Source organism: Anarrhichthys ocellatus, unplaced genomic scaffold, assembly GCF_004355925.1.
Source record: "Anarrhichthys ocellatus isolate YVR2014 unplaced genomic scaffold, GSC_Weel_1.0 scaffold30, whole genome shotgun sequence".
Lineage (NCBI taxonomy): Eukaryota > Metazoa > Chordata > Actinopteri > Perciformes > Anarhichadidae > Anarrhichthys > Anarrhichthys ocellatus.
The window spans coordinates 2862259-2884758 of NW_022280060.1; the positions used below are offsets into that span (position 1 = coordinate 2862259).

The 22500-nt window shown below is 42.6% G+C and overlaps 1 protein-coding gene across 3 annotated transcripts in view; it reads left to right on the forward strand.

The window, feature by feature from the left end:
• agbl4 (AGBL carboxypeptidase 4) overlaps positions 1 to 22500 on the forward strand; it is a 245361-nt gene that overhangs the window by 193873 nt on the left and 28988 nt on the right. The window lies entirely within an intron of this gene.

The window sequence follows — 22500 nt, forward strand, 5'->3', positions numbered from 1 at the left end:
TTGCTTCCCTCTCCAGCACCCCAGCTGGCGATTTTGCGATCTCAGTACACCCCCCCCCCCCCCCCCCCCACAATACATCTGACTTTCAAGTTTGGTGTGTTTTGGACGACATGCGTGTGCATCTGCAGAGAAGGTGAGGGGATTAACAGGCAGATTGTTCTCAAAAGTCAGCCGCAAGATAACAGGATGGCAGAGTTCACTGTACTGTGTTTGTTCATTCACCCGCTGCGCTGCTGGCCTGCTCTCAGTGCCACGCGGCACGCCGATGATTGGCAGCGCTGTATCTAACATGTCCCATGTCCAAACCATATTGCAATATCAACTCGGCTGCGTGAGAGCAAGATAAGACAGAAAATGGAGTGTTGACATACGAGATTACTTGTAAGATGGCTTGTTTGGAGAGGCTGGTATCTGAAATGAGCCCCGACATGGAATGCTGGATTTGCTTGAGTCCACATTGGGATCTCATAGGAAGTGGTCACTGTGAGGGCCAGTTCCTCCCTCCTTCCTTAGACTGAGCTCTGCTCGTTCCCTCATCTCCCCATCCCTCTCCCCTGTCTGGCACACTGATGCATTTCCATATATTATTGCCTCTGTAAGCAAGTGTGTCATGCACCCAGACTTTTCCTACAGCCCGAGGGGACTTCTCAATGTCATTATCGCTAAAGCCTGCCACATGCCTGTAATGTATTGCCGCTTGGCTTTATTGGCAGCGCGATGATTCAGTGGTGGTGATGATGGATTAGTGCCGGCTGGGTCGAGCAGGGCTGGGCTGAGCTGAGCCGGTCCAGACTGGGCTGAGCTCTGCAGCCTTCGCTGTCTGTCGCATAAACACATTGTGTCCTCCTCACACACTGCAGCACAGAGGGAGACATATTTATGTCACACACACAACCTAATGAATACGGTCATTTCAGCGCTTTTTATTGAGCTTCTCGGAAGACTCTCTGATTCATCTTGTCCACCTTTCGCTTTCCACGCAGACTCGGTGCACACACAGCGGCGCCGCATAATAGGTGACAGTAATGTGTTTGCTTTATGATGTTGTTATTGTTTTGAATGTGAAGATAGAACCGCTTTTGTTGCCTCCTGGAAGGGGAAGTTCAGAGAGGGTGCACTGGGTGCATGTGTTGCCACAGCATAACAAGGTTTGATGTTTCCAGGAGCACACACACACACACACACACACAAAGAGGTTTTAGAGGAAGGACGCGGTTACATGTTTTATTACTGAATATGAAACACACTCCATATAACACAGCCACCCAGGCTGAACTAAACTAAACGGCACTCTGACCCCCGAACTGAAAGTCTGAACTCAACACTCGGGTCTTGATTGCAGGCTTTTCAGTCTCTCTTGCTGCTGTGTGCTGCCACGGTGATCCGGCTCCGGTCCCACTGCAGGGGAATTAATGGACATTACTCTTCATTTTTTACTGCTTGCAGTTGCAACTGTTAACCTCTCTCGCCCTGTGAGAGACACTAGATGCACGCTCTGTTTCTTAATACAACAAATTAGTTTATTGGTGCACAGGAGTTTAGCATGCAATATATATATCAGTCAAGAACACAGGATTTTCAGCATGAAATGCAAACTCATGAATAGGTTAATTAGCATCCACAGGGTTGTTGGTTAGTCTGTCTTGGGGGATGTTTTGTGTAGTTTGTCCCTCACCTACTGACACAATAATACTTTGTCTCAACACACTTTTGCTCACCCTGCAATATTTCTCCCTTAAAGGCACGGAACGCTTGCTCGTAACTCTAAATAATTAGAAAGGAACAATCAAAAGACTCAAGCGCCCACTGTTCTAATTGAATCTCACTCATGCTGTTGGTGTACGTGGATTGTGTAATTTCTCAGAGATTTGTTTTTGTTTTCCACATTACGCACATGATCTACACAGCATACACCATGGAGCACACATCTGTATGCAAAATACGCAGGAAGTGTGTTCGTTACATTATCTCTGTTGCCAGTAGTGATGTTGAATCATACATTATCTTTCCCTGTACTTACTACCATCTCTGCTGCTATGTTAATCTGAAAAGTGACCGCAGGGTTGACAGACAATGAGTCTGGTTAATTCTGCCTTTGGCCTCCTGAGCCATGGACGAGGAACTCACATCGGCTTTTCCGCCCATGCTCCTTACTTACATACCTTACTTTTTTATATCCAGCCATATACGCATCCAGCTGCATGTCCCTGCATTGTCAGCTAACGAATGATAAGATATGCTGGTAAGTCTTGACTGTAGCTGTTAAATTCCTCCCCGCTGCCAGCAGTCATTCAGATGTCCTTATCATCTATAAGAAGCTTATTTGGCTTGTTCAATGATAACAAAACTGGTAAAGTTTGGAATCCGTTAGTCCCTCCAGGAAGCGGATGCAAAAGCTCTCTTACACACACTTACCTGTGTATGCACACACACACATACATACTGAAGCACAGAGCTTCCAAATGGCCTCTATTAATGCAGACTGCTCTCCCAATTAACAAGATTTAAAGTGATGATGAATTTTTCATTCTCTGAACATTTAAGCTAATTATGGGCCATATGAAGCAGGTTCCAGTGAATCACCATGGCAGCCAATGTCACTGTCACAGTGCCACTCTGCACCACCACCCTAATCACTACAGCTGCTTAATATTCATCTCCCACTGCTGTCCCGTTCCTGACTCACCTCTCCTCCCCTCTCCTCACGCCTCCTCTCGTCTTGCCGCTCGCTCTCTTCCTCTTGTAACTTCTGTCCTTTCTCCACTGTCCTCCTCACTCGTTCCATCTCGCCCCCCTCAGCGCTTCTCTGTCACCATAGATATGTTGTTTCAAATGGAAATCAACTAATCGCTCTAATAGCATTTTAATGATAATTTAATGTAGTAAATAAAGCTTGTTACAAGCTAAGCAATTTTGCTGGATTTCAAGGGCAATCAATCCGTGTCCGAAACAAATTGGTCACCTCCTCGACAGTGGGTGTGAGACGTCTGCAGTGTGCTTTCACTCACGCAGATCTAACGATATTTATGTCAACATCTATAAATCCATAAAAATAGTCCGGTGGGAAAACTACATCACTCTACACATCATCACTTTGAAATTATTCTCCAAGTCATATGATTTAGACCAGGGGCTCTCGAAGTCTGACGCTGTATGCCAGTGTTTACATCATCATGTTTGTTTTTTTCCCCTCTCAATAGGTAAATATGATTTACTTCACAATGCAAAGACTCTTGCGACATAAATTACATGTAGCCTGTCCTATCAGGACGATAGGAAGGTGATGAGTGTGTTTATATTTCATGCATTGTGAAGCAGCAGCTGATCATTTACAACCAGCGCACCGAGTCGAGTTCAGAACTAAAAATGTGTTATATTTATATTAGTTTATATTTAACAACATGCTCTGACTATCAACTATTTTACATTAATGTTTATTCTCACAAATACCTCACTGAATTGTTATCTGCACACACTCTGAAACCTAGTGGCACTAGAAACACTGCAGCTCGTGCTGTAGCTCAAGATAACTTCTACACACTTTAGGCCCCAGAGGCCTTTTTATTTGTCAGCGCTATAGTTTGACATTCTTTTAATCACGGTCTGTTTTGAAACTAACTTTATGCCCAGTGGTTGTTCACGCCATTTTCTTGTTTGTTTTAGTTTTATCACAATCAATTCTCCTCATGAAATGAACATACCTGAGTTGTTTCAAGTCTGCTTAGCTTTGTGAGTCATTGGTATCCATTAAAGAGATTAGATTTACCTTGAAATCAAAGATGAAGTAGTTCATTTTCCATTTGGATTCTTGGGTACATTTTTATCAACCATTCCCCCGGATTAAACATATTAAAAATGATGAGGAGCTTGAGCTCGAAAGAGAAAAAGAATAAACAGCCGTGAGACAGAAAAACAATTAAATTTCTCTTTTTATGTTCTACCAGTGGTCATTTAGCTCGACTCTTTATTTAAATGGTAATGTGAAGCTGGCTAAACAGGCATGGCGAATCAGCCTGAGAAGAGAGCCAGACAGAAAAAAAGCTGTGGTGTTTCAGGCTCTGGGAGTCTATCTGGGTCTCTCCTCCTGACGCCTGATGGAAGCAGGCAGAGTGGGGAGCCGATTGAGCGACAAGGATAACTCTTCTCGGAGTATAATTAATTAGGTGTGATAAATTATACCATTTCTAGCAAAGCCACATGCCACATGCTAACACACACACACACAAATACTCAAATAAATGTGCACATTGTCTCTGTCTCCTCACACATATATGCTCACACACATACAAATGGCAACGCATGCATGTCAGTAATTGCATTAGAAGAAGTGGAAGAAACAATAAAAACATCCACATTTTCATTGCGTCTTCTCAAACTCAACTGCAAACTGAAGGTCTGTCCACCCTCCTCCTGGCGATGTAGTCTCATGGTGGCGGGGAGGACGAAATGAATACAGGCTACAAGTTGTTTTCTCATCTCTGCCACTTTGGATTTAATCCAATGAACAAACCATCAAAACATACACGGACCACTTACCTTCAATGTGATTGACAAGCCCTCGGGGCAGCGCTACTTCTTTGTGCTCTCATGTTGGACTGAGGGCAGACTGGACGCTACAGTGACTCAATATCGCCTCTCGAGGTACAAGTGGTGGCTGTTTTGCAACAAGCCCATTTCAGTAGATATCTCTGCAACACACTACATAGATGTCTTTGACATAACGAATGCTTTTAACTACCTATATGTCACTATTCTGTGCTGTATGCAGTCCTGAAATTCGATGGAATTCATGGCTGAAGACCAAACTGAACCTTGTCTGCCCTCCTCAATGTCAACCCGGACCCCAAGTCCATGGCTAAGATACACACACACACACACACACACACACACACACCCTGCCAGCAGGGGCTTTTAATGGCCTGGTGTTAATGAGAGTCTTGTTCAGAGCTGTCAGATGACCCTGGGCCATGCAGACTGACACTAACTCTATGTTCACAGCTCGAGAGGTCACCACGCGGTCCATGTATGTGTGTGTGCGTGTGTGAACAGGTTTGCGTGTGTGTGTGTTGATGCTACAGACAGACTCATTTATTACACCCAATTACCTCCCCAGCCAGTACATTTACACTATATCAGCAAATCTTTAATCTTTGGTGGTTTAATTTTCAATCAGTAACGTTGATATTAATCTTAATAAATCTTATCTGTGACGTCTATTCTCACAATCACAGCAAAGGGTCGTTCTTATTATGTGCCTGTGTGCTCTTGTTCTGCGCCACACTGTGAGGGATCCATACGTGCCTGAAGCCAACATGAGACACACCCAGAAAAAAAAGATGAATTGATTTAAAAGGAACATGAGTATTTTGCAGTGTGGTTTTCTGTTCTGTTTGGGTGTGAAGAAAAATATATTGTTTTTTAATAGCATAACATTAATCTCATCCAATCTTGTATTTTTTAGTTCTGAGCTAGATTAAAGAATGTAAGAACATTTTTAACAGCCACGGAAGGAGAAAGAAAGTGAATCCATCAGGATACCTCGATGAATCCTCAAACTAGTGTTTTGAAAAAGTGTCGCTATGAAACATCAATCTGAATGCAGTATAATAGATTATTGTCATTCTCTCAACATTTGCTTCATAAGATCCATTTCACTCAGTTAAATATAATTTACCACCCAGTGTGGTGACATCATCTCAACCAATAAGTCTGCTGTATCATTTTTGTTGATCCTTTATAAAAAAAAAACATAATATAATTTAAATAGAAGTTATTAATGTTGATGCCGATGTCACAGCTATATAGAGGTTGAAGGATCCCAGAATGATAGACGCTTTAGACCTGCTTGACGTGTTTGATGTTGTGTTAACAGCGCACGTATGTGAGTATCTGCGTGACTGAAGGACATGAGTGTTAAGATTTTCAAATGCTCATTTTGGGCTATTTTCAAATTAAGGCTTTTTTAATGTTTTGCCCAAAGAGATCCTTTGCCCATTTAAAAAAAACATTTCTGCTGTGTTATTTTCCTTCTGTGTCCCCAGTCAGTGTTTTCCAACCTTTAGCACACTCGCTGTTAGTCTTCCTTTATGTGTTGACAGTGAGAGTGTGATCTAGCTCGCTATGTGGAGACCAATTCACAGAGTGGGAAGCGCCTGTGTTGGAGCCAAGCTGTGAGTGAGTGAGTGAGTGTGTGTGTGTGTGTGTGTGTGTGTGTGTGTGTGTGTGTGTGTGTGTTTAAGTAAAGGAGACTCAAGCTGACAGTTTGCCAGCAGCCTTGCACCTGCACACAGCTAGGTGTTGATCTCAGATTGGGGAGGGGGAGAGGGGGAAGGAAGAGGGGAGGACAGGCAGAGGGAGAACGAGGGGAAGGGATCCGACACAAGGTGTTGGGGGTGGATGGGAAAAGAGGTGAGAGGTGAGGAACGAAGGATAGGCACTCCGTGAGGTGGCGTGGCTGTGACATGTAATTCCTGTTTATACGTTTTTTCGTAGGTATGTGTGTGTGAGCGTGTGCGAGCGTGTGCATGCCACGAGTGGAGGGAAAATGTGCAGCTGTGTGACAGGCTGGGTGGGAGAGCCAATTGGATTGATGCATCCTTTCATAGGGAAGTGCCAACACCAGAGCGCAGCCAGGGCCTCATTTGTCAGACTCAAGGAAATAGCGTTACAGCGTGACGTTTCACTTTGTCTCTAGCACACACATCAACAACCCTCTGCTTCAGGATGGGAGGAACTGTGCCACTGATGCTACCATAACCTGGTGGGGAATTTAATTATTGTTAAATAGACAAAAAGGGGTTGTGATACACAGACAATAATTGTGTGTCAACTTGTGTTCCATCTGTGTCTGTCTCTTACTTGTCCTTATGTCTATCTTTATCTTACCGGACTTTCCAACCTGTTCTCACTCCCAACTCTCTCTCTCTGTGTCTGATACCGAAGCATGGAGGCGCACTTTAGCATCTGTGTGAGATGCACAGGGCTTTCAATGTAAATCCTTCCACCTCAGTATTAGAGAATCAGAGCAACTGAAGTAGTATAAAGATTGAAAAGTCTGCGCAGGGAGAATTTTGGGGACTATTGATCAAACAAACTCGGACTTTCACTTAGGAGACCGCTCCGTGTCCCGTGTGAAACCACGTCAATGCTGACTTACCTCACGTTTGTTATGTAGCTTACGTACTTACTGCAAGTAACGTACACAAATTACATTACAAGCATGTTTATTTTGCGTCAGAAAGTACTTATGTTAACTCAAAACACAACCTTTTCATAAGCCTAACCAAGTAAACGTAAATTAAACCTGCGTTAGATGCATGTAACGAGCAGAAACTGACATGCCGTCCCTGAAATGTCCAAAGCTGACACTGGAAGGGTAGCTAGAGCACCAAAGTGTGTGTAGGGCCACTGACCAAACGTCGCTAGTTGACGAGTTGGGAGTGGGAGCGTGTTGTCTGTTGGTGTTATGTTGCTGTACATGTAGGGTGGCTTCAGAAGATTATATGTTGCTACAAATACCATCATAAGTCTCCTGCTCTACATTCATTGGCTGCTTTTAACCTTTTGGCAGCAGTGGTGAGTTTGACGCTGACTGCAGAGCAGGGAAACTTAGACAAGCTCTCTGGAGGGACACTCAACAGTATGTCAGGGAACTCCATGACACTGTCAGCATAACACACTGCTGGGTAGCCTGAATTATTAAAGTCCATAGCATTGATAATTTAATACAATAGATCTGCTTTGACAGGGGATCGCTTAAGCGAATAGAGAACGAAAAGAAATAGGACTTTGCATTTGGTGTGACACGAGGGGAAAAAATAAAGTTTCTTGCCTTTGTGCAGGTATATATGTAGTTTTATATCACACCCTACAGTGATTTACTGCACGCATGACCTAGTTGAGATCCTGGTAGCGGAAGGGAAAGTAAGAGATAAAGAGACAGACAGATGGTAGAGGGTTAATTGAAGCTGACATGTGTCCAGTGTTTGTTGTCCCCAGATGACACATGGCTCTTGCCCATATGCTCGTGTTGCCTTGTTCACTCCCTTTCCTCAACCACTGCCACCGCTATCTGATTTTCACACCATGAAAAACACCATTTCTGTGTCTGTTATGTTTTCAACACCCGTTTTGAAACGTATCTCTTCTACTAAACCCTTTGCATCTGCAACTGTCACCACTGCACCAGCAAAGCTTGTTTCTGATCTGGGACCTCACCTGTTATCTGGGACTCTGATGCCATCCTCCCATCATCAGAGGTTACCCAGGCAGGCTGATCACCCTCTATCTACGGGTGCAGTTATACTGGAACAGAACTAGTTTGTGCCTCATGTTGAGAGCCTGTATTTGTTCCAAACGGCCACACCTCGAAAGTGGTGTGAAAAGCCCGGCGTTATAGAGAAGGGTGGACACAATATTGTTTGAATACAGAGAGGTGACAGCACACGGTCTCCCGTGCCGTTTAAAAAAAATAGTCCCAATCGCTGACAGAGGTGTGGATGTGTTTAATCTGGCTTCACCACAGCACCAACCAGTCTGATCAATTCATGACAATGTTCAGTATCATTCCTTCTTAATTTTTTTTACATGCTGCCTATCCGTATCCACCATTTTAACAGTATTTAACTTTAACCCTCTAACCCTGTAGGAGCCAAGGCATAAGGTCCTTAGGCAAAGAATGTCTGGTTGTCCTTCTAGATTAAAGAGAAATTTAAATGTAATTGACGCAATTTATCGTATATGCTTCTCTATGGGCAATGAAAAGCCTTGAAAAAGTCGTATCCCCGGGACCCATGGCACTCTAATACAGCCTTGCTTGTGCAAACATCCGTGCGATGTCCTCTTTTAAATCATCTGTTGAAACTCACTTTTATAGAATGCATTTCTTTTTAATTAAAAGGTAACGTAACACAAAAGGTGACATAAATATGGACTTGTTTTCCTAACTTGTCTTTTCTAGTTCTCATAGATCTAGTGCATCATCATCTTCTTCTCTCTTGACACTTCTCTGTTCAGTCGTCAGTGTTGTGGTTGAAATGTTCAAAATAAAACATTAGTGAGATTACATAACTTCTCCTTGCAGCACATTGTTTGATACTATAGGCCCCACATCATTTTTATGTTAGTATTTCTATGTTTTACCATTTAGATCACATTCATTATGTCTGGCTGACTCTGTCACTCCGTCTGTCTGGTTGTCGAGGATGTGTCCCAGCAGGCTTGCTGTAGACTGGCAGAGTGTTGATCTGAGTGTCAGCGGGACTGGGGGTCTCCTTTCCCAGCCCTCCTCTCCGCCACCAGCTGACAGACAAGGTCAGGGACTCATCCCGCCTGTCTCTCTCAGCTCCTGACAGCCTTTCCTTGGGGAGACAAACCCCGGACAACCCCTGCACTGCCTGGCACGCACCATCATCAATTAATATTGTATCACTGTTTTATAATCTGCTTCTTCAGGGCTTTCTCGGGGTGTGATCAGGCCACCTCGCTTCCCTGCATCTCGTCCTCCCCCAGCCTCCTTCCATAACAGGGAAAGATCCCTCGGAAAGAAAATCTAAATAGGCTACCTTACTAGTGGCACTTTGTTGTTGTTATTTTATATCGTTTTTTAATGTTTAAATGAAACAAAACTAAACTCTTTAGGGTTAAGAAAAGCACTGTTAATGGGCTCAGAGGGGCTTTGTCATTATTCTTTGTGCAAAGTGAATTTTTCAGTTTTAAGTTAATTTCAACGGCGCTAGCATCATGGCTCTTGGGATGGCATTGGCTGTCCACCACTTTGAACCCCTGACATTTCCCTTACCATGAGGTTCACACTTAAATATTTCAACAACTATTGAATGGACTGCCATGCAATTTGGTACAGACATTCATGCCTCCTTCAGGATGAATTGTAATAACTGTGTTGGTGTTAGCATTGTGATTGTGAGCAGGTTAGCATGCTGAAATAGTATTTGGTTCAAATCACCTCTGTGCTTACGTATAGCCTAACAGTTGTATTTATTTTACTTGTATGTCGTGAAATCATTTGGAAAAGGAAAAGGACAATAAAATGCACCTGCTATTTATTGTAAGGAGTAAACGAAAAATACTGTTAAGTAGTTTTTATTATGATCTAAAAAAGCTTTTCTGACTACAGCATTGATAAAGATCCATCAAACCTGTCAGTGCCATTTTAAAACAAATGCTCCTATCATCTCTCGGACTACAATTTTGAAATATTAATGAATGCTTTACAATACATTTTCTCTATCAGAGAGAGATTATTTTATTAATGTGTCACAATGTTGACATGTTTGGGAGTTGGGAACATGACTTGCCACTCTGTCCGATTGCTAGAACTGAGATGAGAGGCACATTGCCGTTTGTTTCGGGCTTGTACCTCCATTCTTCAAACTCTGAACTGCTTGCAGTGAGAGACACAACACCTCCTGCGACCTCAGTGGATGACTTATCTTCCTACCTTGGGGACTGAGTGATGTGCTTGTGGCTCTGAGAATAGCTACAGTGCTGTCCGTCTGGGTTGGGGCTGGGAGCGGCACAGGCGGTGAAGTGTATTTGTCTGAATCACAGCTCCTGGCTCACACATTTGATTCTTCTTCTAACACACACACACACACACACATAGAGTCCGCTGACGTACAGACACACATGCTACCGCTCAGTATAGCATCATGGAGGAGCGCGGGGGCCATATGTCACGCGTTGGCTGCTAAAGAACTCACCTGGCCTCTCCTCAGCACTGATGGATTTACGCAGGCCCTGCAGCATTGGCATAAGCACACACATTCACACATTGTACTCTAGATCACTTGTTCTTGGTCTGTTTCTTCAAAAACATCAGCTTAGAGGGTGTGAAGGAGAGGGAAAGAACAGAGGAATGTCAACCAGCAGATATGGCTAACGCCCTCCTCCCCGTTGTCTTTGCTTCATCACGTGAGAAAGATACAAAGAGTGTAATTTTCAGCTGAGGAGCTATGTGGCAGATTTTATTCAGAAAGCTGACTTCCAGACAGCCTATGTGTTCGTTTGTGTGTGTGTGTGTGTGTGTGTGTGTGTGTGTGTGTGTGTGTGTGGTGTGTGTGTCCCACAGATCGCTAATCTCTCTGAAGTCCTGTTTGTTCTCCAGGTTTGCCCCCACTACAAACATTTCCCTGATCAAAGCTGTTGAAAAGGCCTGCCACTTCAAACAAAGTATACACACACACACACACACACACACACACTCATCCATTCCAACACTCCTCTACGGCTGGCATGTTGTCATGGCAACCACATTAATCCTAAACCAACCAGCGTGCAGTTGTTGCATCAGGTGCGGCCAATCAGGAGTGGGAGGAGAAAGAGACGAACAGGAGTCATGAGCTCCATTACCATTTCAATATAATTTATTCTCATTGTAGACCCACAAATACACATGTTTATGTTTGTGTTTATGTATGCGATGAATGCTTTAGTATAGCTTTCTTACAGTGTGAATGTTGTATTTGTATAATTGGGTGATGAGATTTTCTGGTTCCATTTAAATTGACATGCTGTCTTCTCCCACTCTCCAGCTTCCCTACATCGGGCTTTTTTTTTTTCTTTTAGCAGTTATACAACAATCCTAAAAAAAAACTTAGATATTCCAGAAGTCATTTAATATCCAGAGATAAGCAGTGATGTTATCTGAGATATTTGATGTCAGCTTTATCAGAGAGCTGTATTAACAGCAGGTGTTACTCTGCATTAAAATCCTTTCAAGTTAACTTACAGAGAGATTGGGGAGATTTACCTTTTTTAATCACAGAAACAAAAATACTGTTGATGTGGGTATAATGAAATCTCTTATTTTTCTTTTGCAGATGCCTTCATACAGTATCAGCTTGTGCGGGAATGTAGAATTTGCCATCAATGTGAATTAACTTCAGTTTGGGGTCAGAAATGAGTTTTTATTGTACAATCATGGTGTTTTTATTGTTCTTTTGTTAATTGTTTCCTGTAGCTTAGATTATCCTGTTAATGGTGGAAGCTTTTTGCATTTGCACTTAAAATGACTGAATATATTGTTTCAGCCTTGACTGAATGGAAGGAGTAATGTTCCATGGATATATACAAGTCTCCACACATGTTGTATCACTCTTGGACTCTGTCTAGCTTGATAATTTAGGACTAGAGCTGACATATGGTAAGCAGGCTATATTTAGTCATGTTTGCTGTATTTGTTTGAATAATTGAGATGTGGTTGTCATATAGTATATCATTGTATTGATATATTGTAATAGGGTTGGTCCCACACTGAGTAAACTGTTTTTCAACCACCCATATTTTGGTTTATCTTTGAGCTGGCAGCACCAGGCAACCTAGCTTGGCCACTCCTCAGTTCCTGTAGCTGTAACAATAGACAATAATTCCCCTGGACAGCACACTGTTTGAAACAGCGCTGCTGAGTGCATGTCACACAGTCTTATTCTGATGTAAGAGCAGTCCAGCCAGCTAAGGAGAACAGAGTGCATCTCTTGAAATGGGACACACAATGGGAGAAGATAAAGACTAGACTGCTCTTTGGAGCAAACGGAAGCAACAGAACCATATTCACCTTTCTCTCGATTTTCTGTGTGTGTAGGTGTGTGACAAGGGACTTTAAACGTTTTTGAAAAGAATTGTTCAACATTTTGAGAAATACTTTTATTCACTTTCAATACCACATTTGTCAGGCCTGTATTCCCGGAGCCGGAAGGTGATTTTAGCTTGAGGACTGGAAACAGTGGGAAGCAGCGAGCGTGGTCCAAAGTTTAAAAAAAACATATCAAAAGTTTGCAAATAAACACGTTATATCTTGTTTGTTTAATCAGTACACAAACAGAAATATAACATTTGCAAATTGTCATTTCACGGGGAGTTAACGTGCTGCAATTATTTATCGGCGATCAACAGTCCAGCGCAGTGACTTCTTGATGTCAACACAGTGAAGTTGCTACAGGTAAAGAGATGCTGCACATAAGTACTGGACAGGGAGATTGTTACGGCACTTAAATAGCAACAACTGCGTGTGTTGGTAGTCCAACGTATCACCTCGTTCACTGGCCATGCAGGAGTTGTGGTTTGGAATAGCTAGTGGCCGGTGTTGCATTGAGTTACATTATGATGTGTTCAGGCCCTAATTATTCAGTTAAAATTTGTATTGGCGAATTGTAACATTATCATGATGTGTTCAAATGTATTCTTGTAAAATCTAGTTTTTGGCGAGAAATTTGAAAAAATACAAGATGATTTCACAGCAAGAACCTTTCATAATTGTTTTTCAGGACGGATCCGGAGTGGTGGTGAAAAAAGTTAGTCTGGAGCCTTAAATACCAGCTCAAAATAACAAAAAATAGATTTAGGGAACAGCTAGTAGGCTCTTGCAGCAAAAATGCTTTATCTTGGCCAATTTGGGATATATTTTCACATTTTTCTACAATTAAAAATTAAAATCAAAAGAAAAAAAGCTAGACTTGAAATAATTTCTATTGCTCAGTCTACTGGTTGTGCTATTCTTGTTTTGTGTAGTCAGGAAAAGAAAGTAAATCAAAAGGTGTTTGACTCTTTGTGTTTCTTTTGTTCACAGAGACACGGGGCTTAATTCCACATTGTCTTTGTTATTTTGTTATTGTTTTTGGTGTGTCCCAGTGGCCTGTTGATTTGAGCGGAGCACTAAGTGGTTGTTAATGGCACAAACAAGACTGTGGTTTAAAATAGCAGACTGCCCATTAGGCTGGTATTAACAAGGTAATGGCCTGTTACTAAACTGCTGAATGACATTGCCGCCGATCTGATGCCCGCAATGCACACATGACCACAAACACAACACACACACACACACACCACGCAGAGTTAGTCCTTCCATGCACAAACATATACGTGTATCGCATGGTGAGCAGAGCTGCAGACTGATCTACGGTACGTTTGAGTTGCCGCAGAGATGTGAGGAGAAAAAGAAAAAGAGATGAGAGACAAGAAAATAAGTAGAATTCCACAGAAAATAGAGAGGAAGAAAAATTGACCGAAAGACATAGCGTGACGTGGTTATTAAAGCTGAGATGCACTATGGTTGTTTACCTCAGCCTGACTGACTTGTTGTGGCTCAGAAATTATTGATAGGCAGGAAGAGACGGAGTAATAAAGAACTACACATCAGTTCTGTCCGTACGTCCGTCTGACTCTGCTTGTCAGATGGGCTTCACTTACGGCTTCTCTCTGAAAAGCAACAGTGGTTCGAACGCCATTCAGGAACAAACTGTCCTCTTTGTCCAGATAGTGCTCAAGTGCAAGTATAAGTGTCCATGTACCGTGTGTCTGCTCGTGCACGTGCAGCTGTTTTTTCCCGTAGGATGTTGCATTTTCCAAACACACACGCACACATGCAAGCACACTCCTCCACTGTGGTGTGGCAATAGGGCAGCGCAGTGGGGGGTATATCCCTTGGAAATCATTTCTCTTTCTCCTTTCTTCCTATTTGTAACTTGTCCTTTCAAGCAAGACAGCCCTTAAAGTTCAGTGGCACATTCTTCAAAAAAGGCTATTACTGGCATGCCTCTGATTCTGTATCATGCCGCGCACAGACCAGCCATCCCTCCTTTTTATGTTCCTCTCCTCCTGTCATCATTTTCCGAAAGGCAAGAGAGGAGTAGTCAGGGTTTCAGAAACGACTGTGACCAATGCCTTGAAACCCCGAGCAGTCCCCGCCTCTGACTTTGCGCCAGACGTCCGTATCATATCGCTAAAAGGGCCTATTGCTTTTGATACTTGACAGAGCTCCCTCTTTGTCTTTCTCTCAGTGAATCTTTGTCTCGCCCTCTGTGCCAACTGTCTATCACACTCGCTCTCTACAGTTGCAGGGCTCCATAGAACAGTGTGTGACTGTAAGAGATATGGGCATGCTTCTGAAAGGCATGAAGAAAAGTTGTTGTTGACCCTGACATCGGATAAAGGCTCACATACACACAAAGGACAGCGGACATTAGACTGAATTTCTCAACCTTTTCTCACCTGTAACTACATTTGTTTTATACCTCAGCATTTAGAGTACTGGTTTGAAAATGAAGTACAAATGAATTCATTTGAAAATATATATATATATAAGAATGTGTTATACAAATATATTGCTGTTGCAACCTTTAATTCAGTGAATGGCAGCAAAGCTCCCTGGTGATAATTAAACATTGATGTCTTAATATGGTTCACTTAAAGTAACATACTGATAAACACAGCATTTAGATGTTGTTCTATGCACCAGGCTATTTAACCAGTTCAGTTGTACCTACGTATATTAAAGTGATGCTTAATACACTGAAAAGCCTGTTTTTACTGACATCAGTGTTTTGACTTCTCTCCTTGCTGCAGTGACGGGGAAATGTACTCCAGGGTGTGTCAGTACACTGTGACATCACTGCTAGGTGTGGTTACAGCTGCATCAAAGAACAGTTCTGACCTCTGATTCAATATCCTGTTGGTATTTTTAATAGTGTATGAAATAGGGTTGTCATCATTTAGATCAGGCCTATTCAATTTGAGTTGCACATGTGCAGTCCCGATCGGGAAGCGACACCAAGCGGCACCGCCAATCATATCTATTTTACAAATCAACATTTTCTCATGTTACGCACTTTCAACCACGCTTAGTAGCTTTTCAAAACATCTGGCTATTGACAGTCACAAGTAGCAGGGTGCTTTGCTGTGTGTGTGTGTGTGTGTGTGTGTGTGTGTGTGTGTGTGGGAGAGAGAGAGGGTGTGTTATTGGTTATTTCTATATTGTTATAGTTCTGTGCATTGATAGCATTTATTCTGTTTCTGCACTTTGTGATGTTCCTGGTTCTATATACGTATATGACCAAAGATATTTTTTATTTCAAGAGTAGAGTAAAACAATAAACATTGCTATTTTCTTTTCTTATTTTTACTACATTCTTTTGCATTAGTTTAAAAACTGTAATTACGAAAAGCGAAAAAAAAAACGATAGGCTGCTGAAAATGTCTGGCCCATCTACATTTCCTGGTTTTAAAAACTGTCCCAATTGACTTTGTAATTGAATAGCCCTGGTTGAGATCGCTATTGTCATGGTGCATCCACTTGTCTACTCATCTGTAACTCGAACAGGACCAGAGCTCACAGTTGTATCAGACCGCTCTCTGGTCAATGGTGGCCAAAGGCCCGCATCTCACCTGCACCTCTCATTAACATAATTAGAAAGCCCCTGAGCTCAGGCTTGAATGCTGATGGCATGGCTGACACCTTGTTTCAGACAGACCGTCTCCCCTTCTCCGTCAGCATGTCTCCCTCTGTCACTCTGCCACTCCCATCGTCTGTGACCTCCACTGTCATCACGGCTGCCCTTGAGGAGCAGAAATCTCTCTATTTCACAGGGACCAGCCATAAGGGGGCTTGATTGCAGCAAATTGATCCATAATCACACAGCGCTCAGAGCTTTTTATCCTGCCGCCTCTTCATCTCCACTTTAGAGGCCCGCCGTTGGTGTATTTACATGCTGTCATCTCAAGGGTTTCCTCTGCTCAAGCCCTTCTCTCTCTTTTTTTTCATCTCACTCTATTTTCTCTTTATTTCTCTCGCTACCCTTCATCCCCTTTATGACTCTCCCAATTTTCTTTTCTCTCTATCCCTCCCCTTTGTGTCTGGATGTGATGCCAATCTGAGTGTCTCAACACGGCCATTGTAATCCCTCCCAAAGCCTGCTCCGTCTCTCCCTCACACAGACACACACACACACACCTCTGACCGCCACGTCTTTTGATTTCTCTCTTCAGCTACGCACACGTCCTACTGTAGATGGCTACGATGGCCAAGGAGACAGAGAGGAAGTGAAGGAGGGAGGCGGGTACAGAGATGAGTGGAGATGACGGGGCGGAGGTGTAGAGAGGTGCTAGAGGTGACTTAACCCAACAGATACATCAGGGTGGTATCTTTCTCTTGTCTCATTTCTCTATTTCTCTTCTGTCCATCTGTCCTATTCAAAATAGTTTTTTTTAGCATAACTATCATTAGAATTGCAGTACATATAAGTACATTTTTCCATAGCAGGTTGTAGGTTTGCACTGTAAGTACAATAATTCATGATGAATAACAAAACTAAAACATTTGTGCATACTGTGCTACTGTGTACAGCTACATTACCGGGGCTGTTGCTTCTATGAGGAACATTGTATTTTATTGTCAAAATTTCCTGGGGGAGTTTACATTCCACAATTGAAAAGATAAACAATAACTAACTTAGTTAGAGTCATTTTTTACTCAATATCTTTTAGTTTTTATTACTTTTAAGTGAACAAAAAAATTGTAGTATTCAGTATATTTCCCTACCCATACCACCATATAATTGAACAGTGATTTGATATGAGATCAAATATGAGTCGCAGTTGAATGTAATGGTTGTGGTGAGAACCAAAGAAGAAAAGAGATTTTTTAAAAGTTGGGGGGATTTTGAAAGAGCTCAGTAAAGTTTCATGTGTTGTTCTGTTGATCTTCTGCTTCTCTTTGTTTACTTTTCACCTGTCTCACGGCTTGTCTTTCTGTCTCCCCCCTCGCTGTCCTCTGTCTTTGTATCAATCATCCCCTGAGTCTCTGTCCATCCACCTGTCTGTGTAAACATCCTCTTCTCTGTAGCTTTCCTTCTTTGTCAGTTCAGAGAAAACACCTTGGCCCCATGTTATGACGATTAGCAATGTTTGACTCCTCTTTCTCTCTCTCTCTCTCTCTCTCTCTCTCTCTCTCTCTCCCTCCCCTCCTCACCTCACAGTTTAGCTGTGTAATGTGTGGTGTGTGTGAAGTGACAGGGAATGCTTTATGAATGTGTTAGGAGGCCTTGACAATGCCCCTGCCTCCCCACAATACGATGAGCAGAATAAATCTGAGAGACGCCACAGGCTGTCCAGCACATACAGACACAAACAAACACACATGCACACACTAACACTTAAGGCAGGGACCTGGGCAATTCCTGGGCAAAAAATAAAATAGCATCATAAAACTCTTTAGAGTCCTCCACACTTCAGCGCATATAGCCCCATCCCTCTCATTCTTTCTTTTTCTTCTTTCTTTCTTCCTCTCTCTCTTTCGCTGTTTGTCCTTGAGGTGGCGGAGGGTGGTGTCAGCGGGTGGAGCGGAGGGGGGTGTGAAGAGGTGCGGGGGGCTTTGATGCTTGTTGGGGCTCACTCAGCTGGGCAATACACGGTGCTGCATCTCGTCCCAAGGCTCTGTATAAATTCAACGCCAGTGACAATTTACAGCTCACGCCCATCCTCGATATGACGCACCGAGCAGGACGCCAAGCGTGTCTTGTTGCCATCTCGCCAAAGTGAGGCTAATTTATTACAGTGTAAAAGCCACAGAGCAGAGAGAGGGCGGAGGAGGCCTCGGTTTGAGACTTGTGGAATAATGTGTTATAAAGCTGTGGCCACTGTGACATTGTTTTTTATCGTATCACTGTGTACTGTGGTCGCAGTGTGTCGCAATGCATAGCAGATTGTCTCTCCCCATAGTGTGTCAAAGAGTTTAGATATTCTATATTTCATCTGGATTAAAATTTAAGATGTATTTAAGATAACTATAGTGTTACAGTTTAGTGCCAGTCTTCAGTCCCCTCAGCCTTCCATTTCTTAAAGTTTGGACACTGATGGAATGTTTTTTTGAAAAAGCTAAATATGCCTCTTACTCCTTGAATCAAATTTACTTTTAAAGTGGGTAAATGTATTTAAAATATATGTCATGATGCTCCAAGAAGTTCTTGACAGGGCTTCCCTTTGTACCTGCTGCAGAAGAATGATGAAGACGATCTCAGTCAATTACATCATGTCACAACTTATGGAATCGAACCCCAAGTTCCCGAGACTTGTTGTCACAGAAAGAGCTGACCAGCACAATCACGACTGACCTTCAGAATCCATTAGATTTATGTTGTTTTTCACAGGCACTTTTCTTCTCTCCAGTAATTTACATATTTATCAGAGCTGATCGTAGTTTGACATCCTTTAATTTCCCCCCCCCCTCTCGGCAAGCTGCGAGAGAATGAGCAGTAATGTGCCGTACAGTGCAGTGCGTGACTTTGGCAGGTGAGGAATATGCTGAGGGAGCACTTTGATTTGGAAGTGTGGGCATAAATTTTGCCTCTGCCGCTTTCACTCACTCATTGTCACGTACCCCTCCCCTACTCTACCCCGTCCTCTTACTGTAGCCCTCTCTCACTCTGTTTCTCCTTTTCTTATACTTTTGTGTATTTTTGTCATGTTCTCGTATAGCTGCGGTGACAGGAGGACTGTGATGAGGTGAAGGTTAGAGACATGGCCTCTCAGGAGTTAGTAATGTTGTCACAGCATGGCAGATATTGAAGTCACAAACATTTCTGGGATGCCAAGCATACGCAAACGTTATAGGTAGAATGTGAAAAAAGGAAAAAATAAGATCGTGTTGCAAAGTTAAACAGAATGTGTTTGCATGAAAATAAAAAAAATAGGCCAGCAAGATACTAACATCCTGTTGACAAGCATGTCTGCTCTATTAGTGCAATATGGACACAGAAAGGGAGAGAAGATAAACATGGAGTGTATTGTAAACATTTGGGACATATTTCAGTGGTAAGTGCACCATCTTCTTGTAAGCTGTTAAAAACGTTCACCTAGCACTGTTGATCGTCTACATAGGAACCATGTACTTGTTTTTCCGTTTGCACAAACAAATTCACACACATTCAATGTATGCTCTGCCATAATGACTGTACACCTGTGCTGAAACAGTTTGCACATTTGTTGATTAGTTGATGGACATAAACTTATTCTGCAACTATTCATTGATTTATTGTTCTGGTCAGTTATCAAGCAATAATATTGATTGGGCTCATTCCAGCTTCTCCGATGAGCATATTTGCTTCTTTTTTCTGTTCTATATCAATGTAAACATAATATATGGGTTTCATTACTGTTAGTTGAACTGAACAAGCAATTCCAAGGCATCACAATGGGCTCTGGGAAATTATGCTGTGCATATTTAACTATTTTCAATAATTTTAATCACTAAATAATGAATCTACCAATCAAAAGTATAATCAATAATTAAAATAATCATTAGTTGCACCCCTGATGTACACACATACAGAATAATGCAAACCCAATCATTCTAACATCCGTAATGAGCACATCTCAAAAATATAGACAAGTGAAGATGATGAATTGAACCCTAATGTTTCTGCTGATGAATTCAATGGCAGTGATGTTGGTTTGGCATTCAGCTCAGCATGGAAGGAATCTGTTGTTGAAACTCTGTTCTGGGCTGTTCTTCCCTCCAACTACAATTTCTAAGAACTGTGTGCAAAGACAGAAAAGGGGAGTTCCAGGAAAGAGTTAGATCATTTGTGTTGACTTCGCTACCTTTCAGCCAAATCATTTGCCTTTATTTTCGATGTTACTTCTTTTTTGCGTTCTCTCTCTTCATCCACTCTTCATCCATCTCCCCCTCATGACAGCCCCCCGCCGGCTGATCTCTACTGACACCTTGAGGTCGGGAGATGCTGCTGCAGCGCCGGGCTCAACCATAACTTGACCCCAACCTTCATGTTATATGTCACCCACACCCGAGCCATGATTTTGCCTAACGTACACCCGAGCTACGCTCGTTGGTATGGTACTGGTTCCCTCTGGGCGTTGGGGTGCCTATAGAATAGCAGGACTTAATTTTGTGCTACAATGCTTGGCTGAGCACAGCCAGATACAGAGGGATGTAGAGATACAGACACAAACACAACAACTACTCTGGGAGCATTTGTGAGAGCCCTGAGGAGACATAGTCCCACACACACACACACACACACACACACACACACACACACACTGACACAACTATGTATAAACAGTGAATCCATTGTAAGCTCCAGGAGCCTGCTGTAAGAGATTGTTTTGATGAAGCAGCAAGGGCACACTAGCACTGAGACTAAATGTAGCTTGGCCACGATGGTTGAATTCCCCGACAGTCGGGACCTTGGCAGCTGCCTCTGGTTTGGCTATCAACTTTCTGGGTTCTTGGTTTTACTGTAGGGAGAAAGGCTGTGTGTATGTCAGTCCATGTTCTGTTTTTTTCTTTCGAGATTGCAGCACTGTAATGTGTGTGTGTGGGGGGGGGGGGGTTCTTGTATCAGGAGCTGTTGTGGTGGCCTGGGGTCGAGGCCAAAGTAGAATTTCTAAGTGATGGAATTTCACAGCCACCGAGCACCCAGCGGCCGGCCAAACCACAAGCACTCACATTTACAACAAACTGCCCGCCCCGCTCCACGGAGACTCCTGAATGGCAAAGCCATTTGTCTCTGTGAAGGGCAGAGGGAGAGAAAAGCGAAATAAAATCAGAGGGAGAGTACTTAAATGGAACAACGCTTTTTTTTGTTTGTTTACGACCCCTAACCACTCAAACTGCGCACCATGTACACACACAGAAGCACACACCCACACACACACACACACACACAACACACTGCTGTGAGGCTAAATTGGAATTAAGGAGAAGGAAAGGTGCATAGCCTGTTGCTAATTAGCATTTTGTTTGCTCAGCAGAAGCGGGTGGAGGAATCAATAAGATATTAAGTTTGTGTATAGTGATGAGGCACGCAATCACTTTCATCCATTAGCTACAGCAGATTAGAGGGAAAACACTGGCCAAGAAAACAGCAAATCTTTGACCTCTGTGGTTTTCAACTTTGCCAACTGCTGGGAACGCAGAGTGGACTGTTTGTTTTCATGTTATTTAGTCTGTCTATTGTTCAGTATTTGAGGAATGTGAGCGAGAATGATCCTCACAATACCTACGGTAATATAAGAGGTTAACATTTCACCACAGCAGGTGTCAAATAAAATGTGAAAACAGTTGAGATTATTCACTTGTAATTAGAAGTTTTACATTTATTCACTCACATCTTCAGAATGCAGAAAAAAATGTATTGATTTAAGGTAAGAATCCACGACCTTTCACTTTGCTTTGGAAAATCTCTCGATTTGAACATTTTCAGGTTTGACAAGTATGTTAAAAGGTTCATGGAGCATCATTAATGCAAAAATCCACCAATTGACATTGAGTGATTGAAAATGAGAGGTCTCCATGGTCCAACTCATCTGTTCAACAGATTAAAAGAGCAGGAGTGGAGAAGTGTCTAGCCAGAAAGAAGTCTTCAGCCAGACCTGAAGACTCAAATCAAAGAAGACCTCTATCAGGTCACACCTGTTGCCGGCTGATCCCGACCTCTGTAGATGTATAATTCACCTTGCCCAGTTGAATATTCTGTGCCCTGTGTTGGTTTGATGTTTGATTCATGTGTGTCTGGCAAAAAATGGACGGCCGGGTCAGTGTGTGTTTTCACCCAGCCTCTCACACTGGACTATAATGGGCGACTTATGATCTCTCTGATACTATGACAATGGCCTAATATTTTAGTCTTATCTGAAACTGAGAAGTTTTAGAATTGCTGTCTACACATCGAGAACTTTGTGCATTAA